Genomic DNA, 18,079 nt, shown 5'->3' with positions numbered 1-18,079 from the left:
CTCAACGATGTGAGTTGAATATTCGAAGTTAACAAATTCTTTTTTTTTCCTAAAATACGGCCTACCAAAATACTTGTTCCTTAATTTACACACAAACACATCTCTAAGAAAACTACTTGAATGTGGACAACGTATTATTTTTTTTTTAACTTCTCAAGTGTTTTCTGCTTCATGCTTCCTGTGTATTCCCATATTCCTAACCCCAATATGAGTCTCTTTGGTCTTTTGCCACCATCCATACATATCCTAACATGGGCCTATCTTCCTTCTAACCCTTTGCATCTCACTGCTTTGATCATTTTATGTTATCTCAGTGAGGTTTAGAGTCCCTGAGCAGTCACATCACTCATTTAAATGTCAGTCTACAACCAGGATCCTATGGGAATAGTAACATAAAGAAGCAAGAATAAGTTGGGTAAATGAGAGACACTGCTTGAGATTCACTTTCTCTGACACGGTTTTCTACATATCCTTTCCCCTGCTCCATACCCCCTCCCCCAATTAAACCCCCACACATCCTCCCAGAACCCTAATTACCACATTACTGAAACAAAAGTAGTCTTTAAGGACTCCTCCCATATGCGTACACGGGGAGTCCTCTGCTCCATCTCAGACTCTCTCTCTGGGATGGGAACCTAGCACCAAAGACAGTGTGTGAAAACTACCACTCTTTGTGTTTACATAGCACACTATGATTTTCTATAATCCTCACAACCACTGCTGGAAGTCATCCAAGCAGATGCTACTACCTTATTTTAGAGGTAAGGAATCCAGCTTTGGGATGTGAAACGTCTGGCCAAGGATCATATGTTTAATGAACAGCAATGGTCTTACTTGAGAATTGACCAGCCTCCTTCCCGTGTCACTTCTGAGGATACTAAATAATCTAACTAATCGACTCCTGAAAGCCTCTATGGGCAAAGTACTGTCTTGGGCTCTCAACAATCACATTCTCCCAATAGCCTGGAAAGGTTGACAAGGTGTACTTTGTAATTCGGGACTGCATGATCCCTGCCTAGAAAATGTAGAAAGTGAAGCCCCAAAAACACATCAATAGTAAATGGTGACTATGGGGTTAGAACCAGGTCTTCGCATTCCTTGACTGTCTCCCTACCACAGGGCTCTATATTTGGGACTATAAGCATGGTAACACCACAGGGGAAACGTATGACTTTGTGTTAAACTGCATTTGGGGAACCACAGGCACACACACACACACACATATTCCTGTTTTGGGATAGACAACCCAAAATACTGTATTTTTAATAATTTTAAAAACTAAAAAGAAAACAATTTCTATAATAAAGTTAATGTTCTGAATAGTGACATTACTCTATTCTATATAATTTCAATTTTCTAGGTAGCACAGACTGTAAAATACATGCCCTGCTAGAGAGCTCCACTTCTCCTAGAGCAGATATCATGAACAGCTGAACTTCTGATCCTTTAAAATTACAGGAAAAAAAAAAGGGGGAAGAGGTATCTGTATAATATCTAAAACTAGGACACCTTTTAAAGGTATCCTTTGGGGATGCCTGGGTGGCTCAGTTGTTGAGCATCTGCCTTTGGTTCAGGTCGTGATCTTGGGGTCCTGGGATCGAGTTCCGCATTAGGCCCCCCTGCAGGGAGCCTGCTTCTCCCTTTGCCTGTGTCTCTGCCTCTTTCTCTGTGTCTCTCATGAATGGATAAATAAAATCTTTTAAAAAATTTAAAATAAAATAAAAAAATAAAATAAAATAAAATAAAATAAAATATAAAATAAAATAAAAAATAAAATAAAATAAAAATAAAATAAAAAATAAAATAAAATAAATAAATAAAATAAAATAAAATAAAATAAAATAAAATAAAATAAAATAAAATATCCTTTGTCAGACAAACCCAGATTACTAAGTAGTTTTCTTGCCCCATTCACATTCTAGGATTCAGATGTTTTTGTTTATATTTTTTTTAAGGAGCAGATACTGGCCAAGCTATTTTATAAAGGGGCAACAGGCTGAACTCACAATGGTGTCACACTGCAGTGGCAGGACAGTGAGAAGGACATGAGTCAATCCCAGAAATAAACAGAGTAATAATTCTCTGGGCAGTATTTATATATAAAAAGTATGCTGGAAGACCTGTTTATTATAGTTTACGACTATAAAAATTGTATCTGAGCATAAGAAGACATAAATGAGGGAAACTGTTGTCTTGCTTAGCACACATTTTAATGACTCAGGAAGAGCTTTCATAACACCGTGAAAACAGACGCTGGCCTTATGATCATGGCCATCCCCGGCCACTCTGCTGCACGAGATGACAGGGTGCCTGACAAATGGAAGCAAAAAGTCTTTCCACTTCACACTATTCTGGAATTCAGTGCTTCTTCCCATGAGGAACAAAGTGTCCTGAAATTGAGGCCTGAAGCAATTTTATATACATGTAGGGGAGAAAAAAATAAAAAGGGCTTAGGTGAGCCACACAGTGATGACGGCCTCTCCTACTATTGCTGCTAATCAATTCACTTTGGCAACAAGTGTTGTGCTAAAGGGACAAGCTCCATGGTGACTCCCTCATATTCTGGGATGACTCAAGCCAAAACACATGGCAAAAATAATGACGCCTTGTGCTGCCTCTCCACTCTGTGCTTTGGATTAGACTTACTAGAGTATTACAATCAGCCAGGAACAGATTAATTCTTGGAAACAAAGTCATATTTAGTGGCTAATTTTCACATTAAGTTGGTTTTGAAATATATATTCTGTAATAAAACAATAGGGGAATACTTATTTCCAGCAGATGAGCCTGAATTTGGCCAATAATCTAATAACACCGTTCGCCTAGCAGTTACCGCGTCCTCTGCTCACTAATAAACGACTGCATTTTTCTAACTGGATGCTCACTGGACAATGAAAGAAGATAAAATCTGGAAGAAAAAGTTAATTCTATCATCTCATAAGACTTCAGTGTTTTAAGACCTCATTATATCTTAAATAATGTACATTCAAATATTTTATGCTTAAAGCTAAAAAGGAAATTTAGTCTCAATTTCCAGGATTATCAGATGCATGTTAATAAGCCAAAGTTTAAAATATTTTGCTTCCTTTTATTCAATCAATGTCAAATTATATTCGCTACGTAATTCTTATTTTAATCAAAATTTAAATATTTATGCCCTAGTTACATAATCCTTAGGGTTTAAAATCTGCAAAGCAAAACTAAAGTGGCTATATACAAACTAATTTAATCCTCACATCAGCACTATAAAATAGGTAATGCTATTGTCCAGTTCCTTGACGTAGTAAGTGAACCAAAGGAAACCGGGCTCCGATGCCCTCGTACCAACCCTGATGCTATTTTGTCTCTCAGACACTTGGCCAGGGATTGTCATTCTTTGTTTTGTCTTGTTTTATGTCCGTACTTTCAGTTAGTTATCTGCTCATTCCTTTACTTGCTAAACATGAGCACCCGAACAAGTGCCAGGCTCTGGAGGAATAATGATGAATAACACACCGGTTATGCTTTTCAGTACAATGTTCCAAGTCTGGTGAGGACAGCGGACTTTGGATGAAATAATTAAATTCTATTGACAAAACTGCTGAAAGGACAGGTAAAAACTCCTATAGAAGCAAAGGCTTGGGGATAGTCATTGAAAAACTCTGAATCTCAATTCCCTCAACTGTAAAAGAAAGAAAGAAAGAAAGAAAGAAAGAAAGAAAGAAAGAAAGAAAGAAAGAAAGAAAGAAAGAAAGAAAGAAAGAAAGAAAGAGAAAGAAAGAAGAAAGAAAGAAAAGAAAGAAAGAAAGAAAGAAAGAAAGAAAGAAAGAAAGAAAGAGAAAAAGAAAAAAGGCATAAATAACAGGTGTTAATTCTGAAGAAAAGAATTCTAAAACCATATCAACTTGATACTAACTTCTTTTCCATAATAAATATGCTCAGGGCATTTTATTTTTCATATGTAAAATATGTGATATCACAGTGAATTAATTAAGGCTATCAAACTCCAATTTAGGAGATTTGCTTTATAATCTAAAGAACAGAGGGCATTTGAGTACAGAATTAAGCTATAGAAATATCATATAGTCCTTTCATTAATCTATGATCTTCCACCTGAATATATACCTGAAGTACCTGCCCTAATAGCAAAGCAATGACTGCAATGCAACCACTTAAAATACGAAAATATTTAATCCACTTATCATTAAAGCTTCACATCGTAGAGCCTGGCAAAAGATACTATGAATAAAAGCTATTGTGTATTCCTCAGTCAGCTGCCTCTCAATTATGCTTTTTTTTTTTTATCAACAATTTTGTCTATTGTCTACATCTCTCTCATTAAATGAATCTACATCTAGGCTTGTAGGTAGCAACCAAATTACTTCTTTCATTCGAATCGGGGGACTAAGTTTTGATTTGGAAAGATCCCCAGTGTTCAGCCCACAGCAGCTAAAATTTATGCTCACACTGATTTCTCATCTTCTTCAATACTTCCTAACTATGTGGCATAGGCCGGGTACTCTTAATACTGAGAGGGCTAGGATGGGTGGTGGACTGCAGAGATCTCATAAACCCCTGAAAGTCCTGCCAGGTTTCAGGGTTAAGTGCTCATACTCACTGAATTTTATAAGTCCGACCAGATTCTCAAGATGAACCATTAGCTAAAAAGATGAGAATGTCTTCAGACAGACTCTTTATCCAGAACACACAGGAGATAGGACAAGGACTCAATAAACAAAAGACTGTAGAATTAATATTTATTAATATTAATATTTCCCACTTGAATTCACCTAGAGGCGTCTATCTCTTACCTATCCACCTGTCCCATCATGCCTCCCCAAAAACAGCAACGTAAAAGACAAAGCAAAACACACAGTGGCTTGGTCAGTTCCCATGCCCTATTCTGTGTTAAGTACCACGGAAGCTTCCTTTTCCAGCTTCTGTTGCGATAACGTTGGTGCCACATAACTAATTCTAGCCCAGGGACCCTGAGCTGGCATAAAACCTCTGGGAAGAAATGGGTAAAAGCCACCGTTTTCTCCCTACCTCTCTGTCAGAGCTTCAGCTACCTTGGAAGTCACAAGTTGGAGGAAGATGGAGCAAACTCAGATCCCGGAGTCACTGGATAGAGTGCACCACTGAGTTTACAAGAGCAAGAAATAAATCTTTGCTGAAATAAGCCACCAAAATGGGGGGAGAGGGAGGGAGGATATTTGGTATTTCTGTAGCTTAATTCTGTACTCAAATGCCCTCTGTTCCTAATACCAGCCTATGCTCATATCCTCAGAATTAAGATTAAAAAAATAGACACATTAGTTTATATCTATTTAGGGATCAATTAAAAAGGGGGGTTGTTTATTCCAAGTGCTTCTATCTTTTTATAAACTCTTCATTACGAGGGGGTGGGGGTACCTGTGTGGCTCAGTGGTTGAGTGTCTGCCTTGAGCTCAGGTCCTGGGATCAAGTCCCACATTGGGCTCCCCGCAGGGAGCCTGCCTCTCCCTCTGTCTCTGTCTCTCCCTCTACGTCTCCCATGAATAAATAAATAAAATCTTAAAAAAAAACCAACTATTCATTACAAAGTCGACTTAAACTAGTTTATTTAGTGACATACCACATAATCCAAAAAGTTTATGTCCGTGCACCTCCCTAGTAAATAAGGATAAAACGTAGCTTAATGTCCAAATAAAAACAGATACGTATGTCCAAGCAACAGTAAAGAGCATTCACACAATGGTGCAAGCCACTGGAGGTACAGAGCCGAGGTCTATACAGTCCTGAGACACCCCAGAGGACTCACACCAGTAAACAATGACAGTAGGCTCCAGTGTGGGATGCTATGGGGACATCTCCCACACATGGGAATAAAAGGACCAAGAGAGGCTCCCCAAAGGAACTGTCACTGGTATTGAGAGTCTAGAAGGACAGGTAGTAGTTAATTAAGAAAAGAAAGGTGGCAAAGTTTTGTTTTTTTTTTCTTTTAATGAGAAGATAGAATGATGAGAGAGCACAAAGGTGAGACAGTGAGGTGTGTTAAAAATAAATAAATAAAAACCTCCAGGGAGGCTGGAGAGGAGAGGCTAAACTAAAGGGTGTTTCGGGGTAGTTCTAGGGAGGTGGGCCAGGGCAAATGGTGCTGCAATTTAAAATTCCAGTCTAAAAAATAATAATAATAAATAAATAAATAATAAAAATAAAATAAAATAAAATTCCAGTCTAAAAAAATAAATAAATAAAACAATAAAAAATAATAATAAAATTCCAGTCTAGGGACACCTGGGTGGCTCAGCGATTGGGCATCTGCCTTTGGCTCATGTCATGATCCTGGGATCGAGTCCCACATCGGGCTCCCTGCAGGGAGCCTGCTTCTCCCTCTGCCTGTGTCTCTGCCTCTCTCACTCTCTGCGTCTCTCATGAATAAATAAAATCTTTATAAATAATAAAGTAAAATTCCAGTCTAATTAAAGGACCTTCTCATGCCTTCCCAGGCGCTTCCAGGAGACAATAGGATGTTTGTGCAACTGGAGGATGGTCATGATCAGTCAATGCTTTAAAGGATTCTGGGTAATAATGATCATAATACAAAGAGATGAATATGTGAAAACTGTCATCAGCCACCTGTTACTCATTTAGATATACTGTGTCACCCTTCAATTTTTCCTTCTTCATTTATCTTGAGGAGAAATAAAATATTTTGGGGAGGAATTACGATCAAGTGGCTTTACATTATAAACTTTACAGCTTTACATAATTTAGAAATTTAAATAGATATTTCAGTTTCAGTGTAATACTGAGTCTAAAACCATGAGAATGGCAACCAGTTCATAATCTTTGTGTCTACGGAGCTCTACTTAAAAAAAAATGGAACACTATTATTTATGTAAAAGGTAAAGAAAGTGGATGAGTAGTAACCATAAAATAGTAACATAGTATAAACAAACAGGAACATATTTACTCTATTTTTGCTAAATGGGAGGCAGAGACAATCTTCCTTTTTTTTTTTTTTTTTTTTTGCTTCGGCCTAGAATTATTTTTGCTCATAAAGAAGCAAAAAATATAATTCAACTAGCCTAATTAAAGGATTTATGCCTAGAGTAGGGATGAGACCAAAGTTAAAGACATAAACCTAATCTGATTTGGTTGACATAAACAGTGGTATAAACCAACTGTTCAGCCAACATTTGCTCTGCAAACTTTTGTCTTTTCATGATTGTCTTTCTGTCCAATGTTTCCACTTTCTACAATAAAGTTTGGTTAAAAATTTCATCGGGCTTTGGAAGCATCCACTTTTGAGCTCTACGTTATATTTTGTTATGGTGTCACTTTCTTAACCAGGAAAAGAAGAAAAAAAAAAAAAAGTCGGATGTAAAAACCTGTCCCATCCATTTGAAATGGAGAATTTGTTTTAGAAATTGTTTTTGAGGTTCACAGAGATAGCTAATTATAGCCTTCAGCCTTGTACTTTGATGGGCAGCCCAGGCTGTGAGACCTGTCCCCTGATAGCACGGGCTTGCGGGGTTCCTGAAATACATTAGGGGATCACATGGAAAGGGATCACCGTAAGCAATGAGTATACACGGATAAAACATGTTCCCACCCTCACAAACCCTACAGCCAGGCTGAGAAGTCAAGTCACACTAATGAGTTTAAAAAGCAATGTACAAAAAAACGTGGAGACAGGAGGCAGTAAGCTACCCACACACCAAACAAGATGGAACTAAAGATGCAGGGGAGGACCTTCTTCAATCTGACTCTCAGGGATCATTTGGCTCATCTTGCTTCAAAAGTCAGCTCCTCCCCATTTTTTTCTGACCCCCTTCTCAACGTCTCTGATGTATGGTACCCTCCGATATTCCTACTCCAAGGAATCTTGGAATCTTCCTTTTTTTTCCCCTTCTCCACTGACTTCTGTACCTTCCTTTAGTTGAAAACGTGTGTTTCCACTGGAGGAGCACCTCTAGTCTTCCACAACTATCTTCTCTCCTCCGCCGAATTCTCCAGCTGACACCCACTTCTTCTCTTCTTTCTGTTCCTGAATTTCTTTAGAGTTGTCTAAACTTGCAGCGTCCTCATAGGCATCTTCCAACTTACCAGTGACTCATCTTCTTGGAATCTGGTTTGTGCTGAGGATCCCCCCCACTCCTGTCTCCTCCCTTCCAATGCTACTCAGAGTGCCTTCTCGAAGCTCTCTGTGCTTCTCACTGCCGGTCACTGCCCTTTCCTCATTTCTTGTCCTATCTGCAGCATCTGCACCATTAACAACTTCCTTCTTTTTCCTTTTGCCTCTCCCGTTCCCTGTCACTTTCTCTGGCTTTTCTCCTCTCCCACCTGCTGATTAGAGAGAGATATACCATTTGTCACCACATCCTTTTTTTCTCACCATCCATGGTCTCCCCAAAGATAACACAGCACTGTCCTGTGACACAGCACATTATCAGTGCCAAGGGAGTGGCCTTCAGGTGCTTTTTCTATAAATTAACAACCCAACCAAATCAGTTATCTACCCCCTGCTTATCCTCTCCCCAGAGAAAGAGAACACGTCAATTCTAACACCTGTATTTCTTACACAGGCAAAGAGCAATCCCATCCTTGATCATCCAAACTAGAAACCTCAAGGTCATTCTCGACCCCCTTTCCTAGCTCTCCTGCTGAGAAATGAGAGATAAAACAGTAGCACAGTACAAAACATTTACTGTGCATCACATCAATCTTCCTGAAATACCTCTGAGTGGGCTACATGATTTTATTGTTCAAGATGGGCTACTATGAAGCAGGAACTAAATAATTTCCTATTATTAGGATGACTAATAGGTTAGTCAGAAATGATATTCAGCTTTTCTAGTTCAGAAATTGCCTCTAGGCTTTGTTAGCAATAGTAAAAAAGAAAAAAAGAAAACTTTCTACAGGGAAAGCTCAGATAAAATCAAAAGCTAGTGTTTTGATAAGCTGTTCATTCAGAAGCGCAAGTTTCCATTCTTTTCCATTTTTTTCAAAAAAAAAATTTTTTTTATCTTTTCATTTCTTAACATGCCGTAGATAGAATGTTACGTTAAGCAATTCACTTACAAAATAATGCGAAACAAGTTTCCAGTTGTTCTGCTCACTCAAGAAAGCCACTGATGTTTGCATTTTTCTTAAATATTGTTTATGGACTTCTCCAAACTATGAAACAAGACACTGGAGGTAACATAAGTCAAAAACTAGCTCTATAAATTAGTACCAAGATAAATAAATGCAACAGCTAGCAATAATTACATAGTAAGCCCTGAAGAACTGTTATTCGAGTATTTTCAAATGTCTGCAGTGTGTGTTTACACAAGTACTCTATTTAGCACAAGGGATACATTCCAGGGGAATGAGCCCCATGAGAGGGCATGATAGCCAGTACTTGGGCTAATCTGAGCTTGCTTTTCTGTCAGCAAAGGCTCTTCCTTTCTCTTCAAATTCCCACCTCAGTTTATTTCTACAACCCCTGTTTCTGCTCCCAGGTTGTGGTAAGGCTTAGTACTACGTTGTTCTCCATGAGGTCCCGCCAAGACTTCCAAAAAGCCTCATTTCCATGTTAATATTTAACCCGTGTCCTCAAACCTTTTCTCCAGCAGTCAAAAACCTACCATGATAGTGGCAAGCCCAGTGCTTTTTCTTTTTTTTTTTTTTTTTTGAAATACAGCAAAGACCTTCAATATACTTTGGGGTGTTGCTGCTGGTGGCTCAAAGTTTAAAACTATGTAGCGTGTGGTGCTCCTTTAATAACGATTGCCATAAAATCCCAATGAAAATAGGGATGGAAAACACACCAAATTCTTCGAAACCCCTGTAATTTTCCTAATCCATTTCTATTTATTTTATTTAGAATGCGATTATATGGATCAATGTTTATTTTTAGACTAGTACCAACTGCCCTTTTTGCTTATGGTTTGTGTTTTCTCATCTCCTGATTCCCCGAAGCTCTATAAATGCAGGGTAATTCAACCTACAAAAACAGTATCTTATAACCTAGAAAAGTTCTCATCCCACTGTAACAACTGGCTGTTACTACAGGAGAAAATGAGGAATTGAACCCAATTTCTTCCAATGAATTCTTTGTAGTATTTTTAGATAACGATTTTTTCCTAAAAATAATAAATAGGAAGAATGTGTTACCACTAAGCTTATCCATTCATTCACCCACTCTCTCTTTGATTTTCACCAACACACACTCATTTATTCAATAAATACACATTGGCTTATCCAGCTGTTTGATGAAATAATACACTCTGTTGATACAGCAAATTCTATACTCTCTAGTGTTAAAAATACATTTTCTCCTTAGGGGAAGGTGCTTGTTTTCCATACTGTTTTTTTTTTTTTTTTTTCTTTTTATTCCCATTACATGCATTTTTCCCTCTCGGAAAATTCTTTGGGGCAACAGAAATCGGTTTCCCAAGTGTAGAATAAATTTTAAACAGGACCTTGGCGTTTACAATTTATGGCTTATCTCGAAGGAAGAGAAGAGTCTGTACTCTCCCCTACCCCCAACACCACTATTCTTTCAAACAGATTAAAATTTCTACCACCAATTCTATTATAGAAACAATCATCATGCTTTCAATGTTAGTGTTCACGAGAGTGATACACAGGTGTGTCATCTGTGGGCAGGATTCTAGAAAAGGCTTGCTTTTCACAGTTTACTTTTAAACGTGGACTTAACAGCGCTTTTCAGATAAATGAATTACTTCACAAACAAGATGAAGCAGACTTTACAAAAGGTGCTGTTCTTTGTGTTATCTCCACTAGATTTCATTCCATTCAGGGAGGCAAAACGATGGGTGGGCTTCCAAGACACATGACCCGAAGTAACAGGGTGATTAAATGCGGGCCTGTCCCAGAAAACTCAGGGACCGAAACAAAGTCCAGTGCTTTGTCCACAGCCTTCTTACATGACTTCTACTCTTTTTTCGTAAAGCTCCCAAGTCCCATCAAAAGTGCCCAAAACATTACAAATCTTAAGCAGAAACTGACCCGATTCCATAAGAAACGGTGGATTTGACTCACAGGTAGGAAACGGCCCACCTGAAGCCTTAAACGTGAAATCTAACTTTAAAATATCTTTCAAATGGGAAAGTATGACTTCAAAGTAATTAAAGGAGAGTTCTAACTCAGTCTGAGGTTCTGTTAATAAAACTCAAGTGTCCATTCGATTAGCATCTTTTAAGGAATTCACTTTCCACCTGTTACTTTTCAACCCACCAAAGACACCTGAAAACCAATTCTGGTTCTCCAAAGGACCTACAATCAAACTCTCCTCTGAGTTGAGGGGGTCCTGCTTAAAGGGCTATTTCCATGCAACCATCCTAATACTGGTACAGTTAGGGACTGCTCTGTTATATGGGAGTTTATCAAATGTGCGTTTGCAGATCCATCAACATAGCTTCAAAATTAAAATTACATAAAAGAAAGGATAAGCTCAATCCGTCAGTCCTTGGTCTCTGAAAATACAATATAGTTTACTTATTTCCTTAAAGTAATTTCACTTAGGTATTTGGTGTGGGGTCTAAGGCGGGTGTCACCACAACTACTGTGACAACCGGTTCCACGAGAGGTTTCCAAGAATGGTGACAATGACCCAACACGGCTCCCTTTAGTTAGAACGTTTCCCTCTTTGCGCTGACCCTTGGATTTCCAATGACCAAATTTTCCTCGAGGAGACACTGCACCTGTTGGATTTGTACCACTGCCTCTCATGTTGTTGTTGTTGTTGTTGTTTTAAGGGAAAAAACAACAGATTAAAAGTGCCAAGAACACATCCAGGGCAAGGTCTGGGAGGAGAAAGCCCGGTACTCCGTGATCTCAGCTATTTCGCGTGTATAGGGCTCTCTAGGTGGGGTTTGACTCTTGCTAGTTAGGCCACAGCGCTTCACTATCATCTCTGACTTCCTACCTAATTAAAACTCGCGTGATCAATCTCCAAAATAAGCCAAACTCGGGCATCAGAAAACAACAGGAAAGCAAAGCCCCGCTAGGGTGTCTCCACACACAGGTAGGCCCAGCAGAATTCAAGGGCACAAAAGCAAATGATGAGAAAGGACTATAGGGAGTTAATATCGGGCAATTCCTGTTCCGGTATAAATCCTTTATGGGAGAAGCAAAAGCCTGTGCGTGTGCGATTCCGTGTCTACACGTTTGGGTGCACACACAGTGAGCCGGAGGAGAGGGAGGAGGCAAGTTCACGGTCACACCGGAAAAGAAAAACACAGGAAGCCCCCACCTGCTACACAGTAAGGGATGTAGGTCAGTGAGGACTCTGCCACTTTGGACTCAATTCCCCCCCCCCCCCCCCCCCCCCCGTGCCTTCACATCGGCTGGGGCTTCGGCAAAAAAGCAAAAGGTCCTGAGCGTGCAACCCACTCAGCACGTGGCTTAAGAGTGTGCGCTGGAGATCCTGGGGAAGGTTCCACACTCTCTTAATATTATAGAAGCACCGCTGTAACATGGTCTTTTTCAAATTAAGGAGACACAAATGTTCACGGACATTTTAACTCTCAGTTGAAGTTTCCTAAACAACCGTCCTTCAGGTGCCAGCACACGATGTCCTGGGCCGGAGCGCGGGGCTCAGGTGTCGGCCGTGCGCTCCGCGAGGGACGGGACACCTGCTCGGGTGGCCGTGGCACCTCCGTGGCCGCGGGAGGAGCGCCAAACCTGGCTGGGCTTACCACTGCGCACCGGGAATTTTCTTTATTCTTTCTGGTGTCTGTTTCTGATCCAGACTCTGATTGAAAGACGCTTTTTCATCTTATTATTTCGGGGGAGCGTATGAGTAACAGAATCTGTGATTAAAAAGCCTCACCGTTTTACCGATCGTCCCCCATAAATATTTCAGCTTTTAGAATAACACTCTGACTTCCCACAGCATCTGCATAAGCTCTTCCATTTTCTGTCCACGTATTACAAATTACGACCTCACAATATTACATGGTTAAAACTGTATTTTTGAGGACGTCTTTATATGAGGTCATGTATATCGATGATGTATTGACAGATACATTTTTCCTCAAGTCTCTGGCACCAAAATCGAGTTTTTAAGACTAGAAATCCTATTTTTAACTGTATGAAAAACTAGTGTAAGTGGATTCTAATAGATCTTTGTTTTTTAAGATTTTGTTCATTTGTTCATAAGACACACACAGAGAGAGAGAGAGAGAGGCAGAGACACAGACAGAGGGAGAAGATGCGGGACTCGATCCCAGGACCCCGGGGATCACAACCTAAGCCAAAGGCAGACGCTCAACCGCTGAGCCACCCAGATGCCCCTGGATTTCAATTTTTAAAATTCTTTTCTCTAAACTCTTGAAAGGTTTTAAAAACCTGGAATACTTTATTCACTACATTCATTAATCAGGCTACGCTGGCAGCTTCCTTTCTCCCAGGCCCCTAAGCCAGGCATTAGAAACACTATGTGCGTTCAGCTCCCTGGCCCACCACCAGGATCTGCCTTAACCCTTCCCTCTGTCCCTGAGGGAGCCCCCACGTGTCCTACGCTTCCTGCCCTGAGGCCCTGCTCTCCAAGCCCTGTGATGGCCATGATATCCTCAAACGAGTTCTTCTTTTACTTAGCAAGCACCCATCAAGGTCCTGCAAACAAGTAAAATAAACATCTCCGACTTCAAGAAGTTGAGACCCTAGGAAGGAAATCCCTGGTCTGACTAGCATTCAAGGGTAACCCCTGACATTCCACTGCAGCACACGTTAGCTCACTCCGCTCCAGAACTGGAGCTCCAGCTGCTGGTCTGGGTTCTGCTTCCAAAGAAGAAAGAAGACAAAAACGACAAACCTACCACCTGCTTAACCAGGACTATCTCATCATCTGACGACACTGAGGCCAGTCCTTGACACCAACCCAGCTTGAGAGAAGTTCACCCACCTTCTGGAAGGTACAACCACTCCATATTTGGGTCAGTTCTGACCATCGATGCCTTCTCCCCCTTTCTCCACTGGCCTGCCACTGAGCTAGAATGTCTTTGATGGGGAGTGCATGCAGATTCTCGGAGAATGGAAAGCCATCTGATCACCAAGATCCTATCCATCTCTAACACTGTAGGGATTTCTGATTTTCACGAACCATGCGTTTCATTCTGTGAACATGCTTTATTTTTACATAGATATTCATATCTCTATCAATCATGAATGAAAGTCACTAATCGGAGGTGCTTTGTAATTTCCATCTTTCCTGTCCACAATAATGCAATGCAACGGAGGCTACCGTTAGCTTCATATACAGACAAAGAACTGTAAAAGGGGATGTAATTTAATCACATAGCTTGCATGGGGCAGGGCTTGAAATTCCAATCCTTGGAAGCTTTGGGTCTAGAGTTTTCCCCAAACCACTGACCTCTGCTACTTTCCCAATCAGCACGCATGACATCGCGATTTATGCATCATAGAGGGGGATGGGGAGGCACGAGAAGCCGTGTCAGAGTTCAGAGGTGGCTAAGTTCTCGCTTCCTGGTTCGTGTTATAGAAAATGTGCATGTGTTCCTGTTCTGTTTGGATTCCCTGACATACAGACTTGAGCCTGAATTCTGATTCCATCCCTTTCTAGTGGTGTGACCTTGGGAAAAATGTGCAACAACGTCAACAAGGTCTGTCTATTTTCTAACATGCTAGCCACTGCGCTAAGTGCTTGGCACACACTGTCTCATTACATTAAAATGTATTCAATCTTCATAAAAACCCCGACAAGGAGACGACACTCACTCTTCATATTTTAGAGTGTTGTGAGATTACAATTGAGAGAATAGGTAGCTTTTTGTTCTAAGGTCAAATTGCTGGTGAGGGAACAGCAGTCCAGACTGAGCCGGAAGGAAATTCGGGCAAAAGCATCTTGATGGCACTATGCCAGGAAAAGGTTAGTACTTAATTTGGGAACTAGCACTCACAGCCAGGGGTTACCACTAATTAGGACCTCTGCTCATTGTCCACCGGTCCAGACAGTTCTCATTCTCTCCAAGAAAGGATAGGAGTACATGGAAAAGAGTAAACAGGGGAGACTGAGATGTGCCATTTTTATGAGTTGAGTGATGGTAGAAATAAATACTCAAGGATCATTATGACTGGGATTAAGAACCGTATTTTGAGAACCAGCCTAAGACTTCTAAGACTTTCAGGGAGAACAAGTTGTTGTTGTTGTTGTTGTTGTTCTTCTTCTTCTTCTTTTTTTTTTCTGAAATAAGTGTCACAAATTCCTATTCCAAAAGCACTCCAACTATTTTGCAAATTGAACTTTCTAAAAAGAGTGTTCAGAGTTTACATTCTTAGTTTTCCACACATTTTTCACTTAGGTCCGTTTTGGGACTTGAGCCCATCTTGGGTACCATTCAAGGGGACCGGATCGCAATTACAATTTGCACACATTTCTCTCTCAGGTCCATATTGGGTCTTGAGTCCACTGGGCAGCACTCAAGGGGACTGGATTACCTCCCCAAAAAATCACATTTAAGGAGCCTGGACACGGTCCTATTAAATGATGATAGGTATCCAGTCAAATCAGGGAGAATTTGGATTTTGAAGTAATAATTCTATGTTAAAGATAATAATTCTATGTTAAATAATTCCAGAAAGCACTTAATTAATAAATATATCAAATAATTTCATGTGCATATAATTATTGTAGTGCCAAGAATGTGTACTCTTTCTGCGTTCGTGATAACCACAAATCAACAGATATCTTTAAAGATGCAAGCTGAGGAATTTTTCAACTTTGGAAACAAGGGAAAGCAATTAAAATTTTTTTGCTTAGAAACAGAAAATCAACCACATATATATACACATAGGTCTACTCTTCTCCATATTAAGAATTTAAATTTTCAGAAACTTGTTAAATATACAGGATCATAACTAAGTAAATGGCAAGCCAGAAATTCAATACTCCCCTCAAACAAAAATATTGTAATGATTCTTCCGCTGTACTTTTCCAGACCCTGATATAAGGAAAGCCACATTAAACAAGACAGAAATAAAAGGGGAATTCTAAAGGCCTCAATCAGGCTACCCTGCAGCAGTGACCACATGTTTATCAGCTATAATCAGACACCCTTGATATTGCAGAAACTCACTTTAATTCCTAGAATCTATTTATTGCCCTGCAGACACTGGCAGGATGACCGCCCAAATATACCTCAATTTCAGTAAATAGCATTGCAGAGAGGCAAGTACGCTGGATTAGAATTCAGTGATTTGCATTCTGGTCTTGGCTCTGGGCTTCAAAACTGGGAATTACCAGTCTTCTGTTTCCTTATCTGCAAAAGGGTCATTCTACTATTTATTCCATAGATTTTTCTATTCAGGTAGTGGCTGAGATCTTCACGGCACCAATCTTTTATATCATGTATCTTTACTGTACATCCTAAAAAAAATCACTAAAGTCTAAATATTACTGTATTGAGTCCAGTTTGTGGGAAGTTACTTGGTCCATTAAACACAGTGAATTCCACTAACTCATTCTGTTCCATTAAAAATATTTTTAAGTAATCTTAAAGCTTTAAAATAATTCTGTAAACGCCTACAATAATTTCAATCTATCACTCTATCTTAATATTTAATTACATTAAGTATATGATTAACATAATAAACAATCTATAACAGTAATAATATATAATTTGATGATTATAGCTATTGTTTCAGTTCTTGTCCTAGTAAGAATTCTAAACAAACAGAAAAAGAAAAATGCACTTCATAAGCCAACCTGAGAATAACGCAAACTCCTGGCTTGAGATCGTGCCTTACATTTTCAAAAACTGTAAACTCATTACAAATGTTAAGAATTAAAGCATTACAATTTTCCTTTTCTATTTTTACACATGAAATCAATTACCCAATTTAACGCACTAGAAAGACTTCAAAACATTCCATTTACTTGTACTTTTGAGGTCTAGAGGAAATAAAATTGGGGTATTTTCAAGTGTAAATAAAATACTTTGTTGCACATCTTTTAGTTTCAAAAATAGGCATCCTAAGCAAGCGCTATCAAAGAGAAGTCTGATGCTTCCTTTTGTACAGCTATTAGTAAACATTCTTCCTTTTTCATTTTTGAAACCTCCGTTACATATTTAGTTATTGAAATGAGGGAGTATCAGTGTGACAGCCAATAGCCTGGATTCCAACCTCAGGGAATCAATTAACAGATCGAGTCCATATGGGAAAGAACACAGAGGAGAAAAAAGGAGACCTGAATGGAGAGTAAGGCCACTGAGGATCACACACTAGAGGAGCTGCCTTAACGTCACGTCACAGACTAATGCTCATGAATGGAGGCAGGGTAAAGAATAAAGGGTTACAAATAATGCTCACGAGATGATCTGTGCTGTTCACTCCACGATGCTGTTGATCTGTCTCTTACACCCTCCCCTCCACCAACACACCCACCGCTCGTCCAGGTTTTATATATATATCCATATGGAGTGATCTCTTTTTTTTGCCCAGAAAAATTAGAGGTGGGGAATAATTCCTTTTTAAAAAAACTGAAAATAAAGTCCTACAAGAAAAGAGACGGCTACATTTAGAATGCTCAGCAGTGATTTTTGACAAAGGACAGTAACATACCCTTGCACTACCACGAGCTGAGCGGCTCTTCCTATTCCTTTCGGATTAATTATGGCTTTAGAACTTTGAGTGTAAAGAATTGGAGGATATAATAAGGTGATGTTTCTGCTTTTGAACAGTAAAAGGTAAATGAAATACAAGCATTTGGGAACTTAAATAACTTCTATTTTACTTCTGACTGTTCTAATTCTCGAGACTTCTCCTACTGGATACACAATGCAGATTTTGAAGGAGAGAAGAAGTGCTTTATAGATTCCAACTCAAGTAATGGAAAAGGTATTTTTAAGAATCTATTCAATGCCAAGTTTTAATATAAATAAAACAGATTAGAAATGTGAATATCATGCCAAATTCTCAAAAGAGGTGTTTTAATAAGTAGTTACCCAATCTAAGATTCATGTGTTGGCTTTATCACCGAGCACAGAGTTCTCCAAGGACATACTTTAGCTACTGAGTCTACATTAAATCCACGGCTGGAGGTTTTTAGCTTCTAGAACAGCTTCCTAGAGAAATCAGAATCTTA

General features: G+C 39.4%; 1 protein-coding gene across 45 annotated transcripts in view; it reads right to left on the bottom strand.

Moving 5' to 3' along the window:
• Nucleotides 1-18,079, bottom strand: part of MBNL1 (muscleblind like splicing regulator 1) — a 276,932-nt gene that overhangs the window by 90,856 nt on the left and 167,997 nt on the right. The window contains exon 1 of one of the 45 annotated variants that reach the window (XM_049099992.1): nucleotides 7,894-18,073. The exons of the other annotated variants lie outside the window; for them this stretch is intronic. The gene's annotated coding sequence lies outside the window, so the exon portion shown is untranslated. Of the gene's footprint in view, nucleotides 1-7,893; nucleotides 18,074-18,079 lie in introns of those variants that run through there. 45 annotated transcript variants of the gene reach the window in all.

Source organism: Canis lupus, chromosome 23 (genome assembly GCF_003254725.2).
Source record: "Canis lupus dingo isolate Sandy chromosome 23, ASM325472v2, whole genome shotgun sequence".
NCBI lineage: Eukaryota > Metazoa > Chordata > Mammalia > Carnivora > Canidae > Canis > Canis lupus.
Note: the sequence above shows the minus strand (reverse complement) of the source record. Positions and strands in the feature narration are given on the sequence as shown.